We start from the raw sequence: 10,732 nt of genomic DNA, 5'->3' as shown, positions 1-10,732 counted from the left end.
CAAGTGATGCTGGAGTGATCAGAATAGATGGTAATCCGATGAGGTAAGGTCTGGCGAATAACCCGCTTGAGGGAGAGCCTCCCAACCCAATCCACAGATGACATCTTTGGTACCTTTTGTAACATGCGGTCTATTACCGCTACCAGTGAGGGGCCTCTTTTGCTCTAAATAATCGCTTAAAGGTATAAGTTGCTGTTAATACAGGTCTGAAGTAACAGTCTGGTCAGATTTCAGCTACTCATCATGCACTACGTCTTTCATATCCCACGGGATCTCACGAGATAGCAACACTTTTTGTGAATGGCTGTTGGGCTTTGGAATCGATGTTGATGGCTTCTCCAGTGATCATTTTGTGAAGAAAATCTTTTCCTATAAACCTGATTAATAACGAAGTGGCTGTGCTCACCAGTCGCGTTTTGTTTTCTGGGGTCAAATTATTCAAAACTCATCTACCCTGTTTTTGAACTTTACCAAATTGATGTAGGCTATGTGAAACGTATTGCTGAGTAAAACCTAGTTGTAGTGCAAGCCCGGCTTTAGTCTGACTAGGATTTTCTCTTAACAGTTCTTCGAGTTCCTCATCGTCAAACTTTTGTGTTTGGCCCGAGCGTTCCCGATCTGGAAGATCAAAATCTCCCATTCTAAACCTGTAATACTACTTCTTACACGTTTTATGTGTCACAGAGTTTTCCCCCAGGACAGCACAAATCATTTCTGCAGCTTCAGCAACATTCTTCTTTAATTGAAACGCAGAAAAAACATGCAGTGTCCCAAATGTTGCTTGTCGACAGACATACTGTCCATTTTGTTTTTGAGGTTAGATCACCTCGTTTGTGACATGTTTGTTGTTGTTAAGTAGTTAATGATACACACTTACAAGTGAAAGTTAAATCAATTACGTAGCTTTGATATGAAACGATTCTCATGCAAAATAAAAGCCCCTTATTAATTTGTATATTACCTAATAATATAAAAAAAACTATATTTACATATGTATTTTAGACTTATACCGATTGGAAAATGTTCTTGTGCAGGGTTAAAATTCATTTTGTTGACAAAAATAATGAACATGACAGATAAAGTGAGGCCTACTTTGTTATCACCATATCTTAGTTAGATCACAAGAAACTTCAAGGAATATTTTATTCCCCATCACATCACATCATACCATGGGACCCGATTTTACCAACTAATGAATGTGTCATGATCAAAACTATTGAAATGATCGTAAACTGCTTACCCTACCTTTAAAGATACGTTTGCAGTTCTTTCTACCCAATCACAGCACAAAAACGGGGTTCTGTTTATGTGTTCCTCCGTTCATAAACTGTTTATCAGATTTAGATACATGGAGGATTTGTTGAATGCCCGCATCGTACAACATAGGCTGTATGACGTCACGTGTAATTTAACATGGAGGCTAGGAAACACAAATACAATAAAATGTAACATTTTCCCATTAACTAAACGTTAAAAATCGCGCAGAGTCTTTTTAATATTACAGTAGTAGTTATTGAAAATAGAGAAAAGTGCTTTAAATAAAAATAAGGTTAAAATGCTAGGACCCCACAACGGTTTTAATTACCTATTGAAAGGTTATAAGCTAGACTTGGTAACTATTATAATCATGGACTTCTACTTATGTATAATAATAATAACAGAATGAAAACTTTTAAGTATAAAATATTGGGATTAGTAAAAACGCCATAATCGTAATACATTAATAATAATAATAAATCTGAATTAACGATAAGATAGAACGTTCTTACTAATTCTAATATTTTAGTACTTAGAATTAGGTGTTATTCTTATAATCACTATAAAAACAATAGCGATCTAGGTAGTAGTTATATCTAATGCCCCTGGTACACGGACAGCAAATCTGTCGACCAGCTATTTATTTAGTCGGAAGGCAGAAAAACCGGAAGAATTTATTTTACAAACGTTTAAATCGTTTATGATTCTCTTGAATTCACAAAATAGCTATAGATAGAGAGGGGCAAAGAATTTGCGGATGATATTGCAGTATTAGCATCTAATAAGGAGTTAGAGATAACTAAATAAAATGGAAGCGGTACTGACAGATCAGTACTGTATGAAAATAAATAAAAGTAAAACTAAAATACTGGTATGCAAGGGAAGAAAAAATAGGGAAAGAACGAATATAAAAATAGGAGACGAAAAATTAGAAGAAGTAGCCGATTTTGGGCATCTTGGAAGTAGATAAATCATGACGGAAGGAAGTACTGGGGACACAAAGAAGAGGATAGCGTAGGGTCGTGTCGCCTTCAATAAAAAGAAGTCACTTCTATGCTCGCGAACGGTTAATTTAGAAATTTGAAGGATTGTTAATGGTGTATATTTGGAGCGAGGCGCCGTACTGATGCGAAACATGGACGGTGAGCTCAACGGAAAAGAAAAGGTTAGAAGCGTCGGAAATGTGGTGCTACAGGTGAATGATGAGGATACTGTGGATAAAGAAGATTAAAAATGAAAAGGTATTATAAAGAATATGAGAACAGATGACTCTATATAAGTCAATAAAAAATATGCGGGATATGTTGGTAGGACACCTTCTCATGCATGAAGGTCTAGTCAGAGACATATTTGAGGCAGAAACAGGAGTTAGGAAGAGTAGTGGTAGACCTAGATTAGATTACTGTTCGCAAATATTTAAGGATGTGGGTTGTTCTAGTTTTAGAGAAATGCGAAAATTAGCTCAGGATTGGGAAACAGTGGAGGTGCTTGTCCAAACAGTCTTAGGACTGACGACCTTATGATGATGACGTTTAAATACGATTTAACACCTACCAGACCGGCTGCCGGGGAAAATAAAATTTTTAAGGTGAACACACGGTCGCCGGTCGACAAATTAGCCGGTGCCTTTGTTTCAGTGCATGCAAGTATATGCAGGGTTTCGTACCAACGGGGATTTTGCCGTCGTCGTGTTACATGGTCGTAAATCGTAATTTTCCATTTTAACATTTGCAACGGTGTACTGGTATATAAATGGAAAATTTGGTATTGAAGCGTTCATTTGTGGAATGAAAAAAAAAATTGACGGATTTATCAAAGTCGCCTGGTAAGACATGTATAACATATTTTCATGAATCCCAATGTAATTGACAATTTTTACTTCTTGCGATCTTATAAGTACTCCAAATAACGTTTATAATGTTTCTGGTCTATTTGCATCAGCTATCAGGGGAGGAATCCACAATCTTCTTGCTAATGTTTTTTTATCTGCCTATTTCTTGTACACAACAATTTTCTTGGCGCATTTCGTTCGTTAAAGCTCACGAAATCTCAAATATACAATGAAGCTCCATATACGATAATTTGAATGACAGTACAGCACTGCTAGCAGATCAGAAATTAAATATTTTTGCCAGTCGATGAAATAGACGGTCGCCGCTTTAACCATTCGTGAGCAAGGGGCATATAAGTCTTGTTTATAAGTGTTGATTTATTTTTTGACTTCGATTTTATTATAGTAGTTACAGCTCGGCGAAAGTAGCTACAGCCGCGACAGAGGTATGCGCAGTGGTAATGTGGAGGGGGTACAACTAGATCTTATTCTGTTTAAAGTTAAAAAAAAACTTTTGGGTACTTCATTCAGTCAGTAATACTGGTGGGCGGGCAGTCCCTCCGGACTACGCCGGAAGGTAGGGCGAAAGACCCTCTTCAGCCTCCTTTCAGGAATCGTGGGAATGGGTGGGTGATGGTTCGGGTGAAAACGATAAGACGGACGAAATGAAGAATGGAAGATTACCTGTGGAATATTAGTGCCCCAGCTTTTGCCTAAGTGATCCAAGGAAACCACAGAAGAACTTGGACCAAGTCAGATGGACCCGAAATCGAACCGGCGAATGCTAAGCAATGACCTAAACGTTTAGGTCATGCCTCTCGGTTGTTAAAGTTGTTACCGAGCTGCTTGTCCTAGAGGTGTAGTTGATTTGCCTTGGATGTAGTAGGTTCTATTCGCCATTTGGTTAGCCGTAGTTTGGCCGAGCGAGTAGAATGGCCTAGAGGTTTTTTCGGCAGGACGCTTGTTCGATTCCGGGTTCGTCTGCCTTGGTCCAAGTTTTTTGTGGTTTCTTTGGATGACTTAGGCAAATGCTGAGGCTGTAATATTCCACAGATAATCTTTAATTCTCTTCTGTCGTCGTTTCGCCCGTCTCATCTTTCTCACTCGAACCACCACTCGCCTATTCCCACGATTCCTGAAAGGAGGCTGAAGAGGGCCTTCTGTCCTACCTTCCAGCGTAGTCCGAAGGGACTGCCCGCCCACCAGCATTAGTGGCTTGTGGGAACGAAACACTCAAAAGTTTTTGTTTAAGTTTTTAAAGTTGTTGAGTAGTGTAGTGATCATCATGTACAGTTTGCGTAGAATCAGTGCAATATGAAATGACCGTTGTCGTAAGCGGCATCAAAATCAGGTTTATTTGTTTCTCTGACTGTATATAGTCCGAGAAAGTTCAGAAAAGTATAATGATGACTATCTACTCGCTTTCGCTCTCTTTCCCACTTGTGCGCATCTCACAGCTGCAAATTCGTTGGTCGAGATGTACCTTTAAACAGATTTTATTTCGGGTCATTTTTTAACTATTCATATAAAAGTGGCAAATTGCAGTTTTGTCATAACAATCGCTTGCGAATAACCAATAAATGCTTTTTAATTAATTTTCATCCATCGAAAATACGATTGTAAATAATCGAGTGAATTTATCCAATATCAATTTCACCTACACCCTTGTGATTTAAATTTCCTACATGGGCTTTTAGAATTCGAATTTTAATGGGCAATACAACGTGATCCTATTTTTATGCTATAATCACGTATGTTCGTTAAATAACGCTCGTATTTGTTCACATTTTTCAGTGCTAATTTTTTATCATTCAATCACTTCAATATCCTTTGTTTAATGCGCTTCCATATGGGTTTAGTTTCATGGAAACCTAGTGTTTGGAAAACCGAGTTCAAATAATACCTTTCAAACAATTAATATTACACGGCTGTGTCAGTTACACAGTATTGATCTATACCTGCATACATTGATTTTATTTGATGTTATTTTCGTTTTATTACCTGCATCCTGCAGTAAAATTCTTCCGCTTTGAAAAAGCTTACTGCCTATGAATACTTTAATTTCCGATTTTAAAACATCATCTACATCTACAACATACATCTCTACACTAATGGCGGGTGGAGAAGTAAACATAGGGAATAATACATATTTTCACTATCGTTATATTATAAGTGAATTTCACACTTAGGGTGAACCCCCTCCCGCTTTATCGTCTTAATTAGGAGTTCGATTCCGGGTCCGTTTGCCTTGGTCCAAGTTTTTCTGTGGTTTCCTTGGATCACTTAGGTAAATGCTGAGGCAGTAATATTCCACAGATAATCTTCCATTCTCTTCTGTCTTCACTTCGTCCGTGCCATCTTTCTCACCCGAACCACCACCCACCCACTCCCACGATTCCTGAAAGCAGGCTGAAAAAGGGCTTTCGTCCTACCTTCCGGCGTAGTCCGGAGGAACTGCCCGCCCACCAGCATTACTGGCTGGTGGGAATGAAACACCCAAAAGTTTTTTTTTTAACACATCTCTCTCAACCGAGCGGCATGGCCTAGAGGTTTAGACCATTGCTTAGCATTCGGGAGGACGCCGGTTCGATTCCTGGTCCGTCTATCTTAGTCCAAATTTTTCTGTGGTTTCCTTGGATCACTTATGCAAATGCTGAGGCAGTAATATTCCACAGATAATCTTTCATTCTCTCTTGTATCTTCATTTCGTCCGTCTGATCTTTCTCACCCGAACCACCACCCAACCATTCCGACGATTTCTGAAAGCAGGCTGAAGAGGGCCTTCCGCCCTATCTTCCGGCGTAGTCCAGAGAGACTGGCTGCCCACCAGCATTTGAATGACTGGTGGGAATGAAACACCCAAATTTTTTTTTTTTATAACACCAATCAAATTCGCTACTAGTTTTATTTTAATAACATTCTAGTAGAACGGGAGTTCAGAAACGCAACTTCCGAGTGGTCTCCGCATAATTTTTTATCTCACGACTGCACAAATAGGATATATCCAATTTATGCTTTATTTCTTTAAAGTAGTTTTATTGTATTCCTCTTGATGTATGTATGTTTGAACTAAATAACAAAATTGATGTCAAAAAAATTAAAATTGAAAAATCAAGTAAGAATTCCTCTTATGGACTTCTTCTATATATTTGGAGTATTAAAAATGTATAAGTAGCCATAGGATGGAGTCTCCCTTAAAACCTGACAAATTTTTTTCGATGTATTTTTTTTTTGACGATTGTTTTTCCTCTATATTACGACAAAAAATGTTGACCTAAATTTAAACCTCACTACATTATAGTACATTTGACTTCTTTTTTTTTTTGAGAAATCAGCGAATTAAAAATGGCGACATGCTGTCAATTTCCAGCCGGGCGTTGTTGCGAATGGGACGCGCTTTAATAAGTGATATTAAAAAAAAAAAGGGGGAAGAACTGTTGGAACAACGGCAATCAAAACTCGTTCGCTTCAAAGTTTCTTCATTTTCTCGATTTTCGTCGCGTCTTGGGTCGAATGTTTCATGCCGCGAAGCGCCTGCTGCTGCTACTGTGACCGGTCGCGCCCAAATCATCAACGAATGTTTCGGCAACTGTAATAAACATTATGTTTATTTGGATCTGCAGCGACCATTAAATGTTAACTGGTGCAGATGTCGTTATATTGATGCATTCACCCGAACATATTACTGAGGACTGATATATTAAAAAGCTGAAAGCGGTAGTAAAGGCTATAATTATTATCTACAGAAAAGGCAAAACGTTTATCCGAACATGGAAATTACACATTTATTGGTCGGTTTTATTTCTTTTTATGTCGCACAAAGTGCATAAATTGATGAACATGCTTTTACAGTCATGCAAATCTGAAAATATCGCCTGCTTCTCTAAAGTCTGCCTTAAACTAACTCTCAAAATTTTTTGAACAAAGCCTATCATAGTCCAGGGGGGAGAGTGGGAAAAATTATTCGGATTAAATTTTTTTACCCAATTTTGTTCGGAAGATTCTCCTGAATACAGTGATATAGGTTACCGGTCGGAAATCCGGTAGCGTGTTGTGTAAATCACGATTGTTTAAACAAATGCCAAAAAATAACTTTTTTGTCGGAATATTTTTTTTATATTCCTTATTTTTCTCGATGAAAAAGGTATAAAGTGTTTTTGTAAAGTTAATATTTTCTGAGTTATGAGTTTTTGATAGTCAATAATATACATAAAAATCGCTATTTTCTATGCTTCAAAAAGTTATAATTTTTTAGAAGCTAATATTTTATGTATATAATAAATTGCACCGAAGAAATGTTTTTTTCAAGTAAAAGATTTTATATTCCGACCGACTACTGCTGTCTTTCTTCCACTCATGCATCTTACATTACAAGCGTGCTTTTTAAATAATTAATTCATAAAATCTTTTAATAGAAAACAGAAAAGTTTCTTTGATGCAATTTGTCAAAAATAGTGTATTAAATCTATATAAAATATTACCTCCTTAAAAAACATATTTTTTAATAACTTTTTCCTGCAAAAAAGGTTGTTTTTTGACGTTTGTTTAAACAATCGTGATTTAAACAATACTCTGACCGGGTGGTATTCAGACGAATCTTCCTAACAAAACTGCTGACTTTAAAATCAAACAGCTTCTTTTGAAACATTATGGGTTGAACACAAACAATTATGATTTCCGGTCTAGGTGTAGGTGTAAGTATAGTAAAAAAAATATGGTCTGGAATTTCAGAAATAATCCCGAAACCTTCAATATTTTTGCTAACCATAAATTGTACTTTATTCTCTGCAAATAATGAATGTGGTCGTAGTGGTTTAGTTTGGTTATGTTTAATAAGTTATATCTTTCGTTTATTTTTACTACCTAAATTCGGGACTATTTTCGCGATTTTGTGAAATAATAATATAGCGGGACTTGAAATTTTATACATAAGTCCTGTAATGTGAAAACCTTAAATATAACGCAACTATATCAAGTCATGGATGCTTTTTTGGATTGTAGTAGCAGTTAAAGTTTATTTGTAAATATGAAACACGAAGTATACACACCACACGAAAAATTACACATTTTTCAAAAACTCATTAACTGCAACATGCGCGAGGGGCAGATCTTTAAGCATTCATATTGTATATTTCAAAAGAATTGACTCGACCAAGCACTTCACTGTACAACAAAGAACGCAGCTCCAGATAAACTGTTAACGGCCAATGTTTGCAGTAATGTAGAAGTAAATGAACAGGTGGAGTTTTATCACTGGTCAACCCAGAGTCTTGAGCCATGAGATTCTAAATTACCTATAGTTATAGAGAATAATTCAGAAATTTTTGCGAATATTTTTTGTTTTTAAGACGATCAGATTTCCAGAACACCTGATTTGAACTCTACATCGAAATAAAAAAATTCTGTAGAAAACATTATTTGATGTAGAAAATATAGTTATTTAATTCTTCAAAAGTTTTTAATATGAAACTTGACCTTGGTACGTTTCATCATCATAATAAGGTCGTCAGTCCTAAGACTGGTTGGACACGCACCTCCACTTTCTCTTATCCTGAGCTAATCTTCGCATTTCCCTAAAGCTAGAACATCCCACATCCTTAACTATTTGTGAACAGTAATCTAATCTAGGTCTACCTACCTAACTTCCGTTTCTACCTCTAATATGTCTGACTAGACCTTCATGCCTGGTACGTTTACAAAATTTTTTCTTACTGATGGAAGAGTGTGGTTAGGCATGGGAGTAGGCAGTGGTGAAATATTTAATTCTGCTTGTTCGCTGATTAAGATATTAGTAGTATTTTTGCGTTTATTAATTTATAAAATTTCAAGTAGTTAATGGTAATTTAAGACTATTATTGTTTACTGTATGGTATTTGAAACCACATTAAAATTGTGGTTGTGGTTAAATAAAGATATCTTAAATTCATTCTATTTGAAATGCTGTTTTATTTTGTTCATTTTCATTATTGTAGTATATTTTCAAGTTAAGTCGGCATTCTCATTACTGTTACTAATTTTAGTTTCCATTTCCTTGCTTAAGCACGTACGTTTTCAGTAATTTTCGTTTATTTTTGTTTCATTATAAAAATTATCTCTGTTTATATATTTTTCTACGTACATGTTGCAAAACACGAAGTTATTTTGTCTTTCGTTGTTGAGGCAAACATTCCAAGTCAGAATGCGATCAATACCACATTTCAGAACGTATTTGATGCTCAGAGTTCACCACGTGACACTCGTCGCACTGACATAAAACGAAGGAAATGCTCGTTATTAATTCATTCGATCAAAGTAAATAGAATGAGAAACGAAGAGAGAGAGATACAGAAAGAGAGAGTGTCAGAATGAGAATGAGAAAGAAAAAGAATTGTAAATGGTATCAGCCAAACGTGTTTATGGCGTGTAAATACGGCTAAATTTGTTGATACCATAGAGAACGGACTGAGCATGATTTGCCTCATAAATCATTTGACTTTAATTTGAATCAAATATCAGTAGATGGCGACATACTTCCGTAACTCACAATTATATAAACATGCAATAAGATGCAGTGGTAGGTTCCCTAGATGGGAGTGACTAATATGATTAGTTATCAGCTATAGTTGGGGCGATCAACATTGGCACAGTCTACACTATTATCTGAGAGAATAAACGTATCTTCTTTTTTCTTTCTACTTGGGACTGTATTTGCTGGGTTTTGAACACGCCCTTGTTACGGTAAGGAATCCTTCATGAGTAGTACAGACAAAGTAAAATGTGATAACTGAATAATACTAGAGGTTGGAGGTTGCTTAGATATACAATATATTAGTGTCGGCTTTATAACTGCCTAGTTGGAATTATATCATTAAACAAGGTTCTTTGCTTTCCTAAATTCCTCAGAATGTTGAACTTTCTTTAAAGTTCGATGCTGACAACGTGCTCAAATTCTGCTTGTCTGCATCTCTTTCGGTTAGACATCAATTGGTGTAATGTTATTCTTTTTTTTTTATTAGTGTCCGCTGCAAATCCTATTTGACATCTCTTTTCTATGTTTACGATATTCCCTACAGCGTCTGTCGTAATTAAAAGTAGGCGTTCAGTCAGCAAACGCTGTAATCTAGTTAATAAGACGTCCCAAATGTAGCTACCATTCATAATAAATACATATGTTATTTCGTGTTCGGTTGTTTAAAAAGATGCGAGACGTTTTATTTTTTATATAAAATTTTACAATAAATTCCGCTTCCATGGAACTGCCTACATGTTGTACGAAGACAAATCTCAGGTATCTATATGCATTAAGCGGATTTCGTTTCATTCTCTTGCGTAAAAAATAAGGTAATAAGTTCCTAAAAATTTACAAAGCAATTTTTTCGTGTAAATACGACAGTTTGGAAGAGGAAGGTGGTGCGTGCGTATTTAATAAACTTTCCTTAGTCAACAGAAAAAATCTTCTGGTCTCTTCCTTTACGGTCGACGAAGGCGAGATTTTTGCGTTAAGTAACGAAAAAAATTCATTTCGACCGCTCGCGGTATCAGCTGCTAACTCCCAACATCTTTTTCACTTTGTAAAATTACCTTCATAATTCACGGACGGATCGTGTAAAAAAAGCAATCGTGAGAAATTTCTACGTTGCGTTTGACAGACAAAATCGGTTAAGA

The sequence above is a fragment of the Agrilus planipennis genome, unplaced genomic scaffold (genome assembly GCF_000699045.2).
Source record: "Agrilus planipennis isolate EAB-ADULT unplaced genomic scaffold, Apla_2.0 scaffold150, whole genome shotgun sequence".
Lineage (NCBI taxonomy): Eukaryota > Metazoa > Arthropoda > Insecta > Coleoptera > Buprestidae > Agrilus > Agrilus planipennis.
This window is presented reverse-complemented; position numbering follows the sequence as displayed.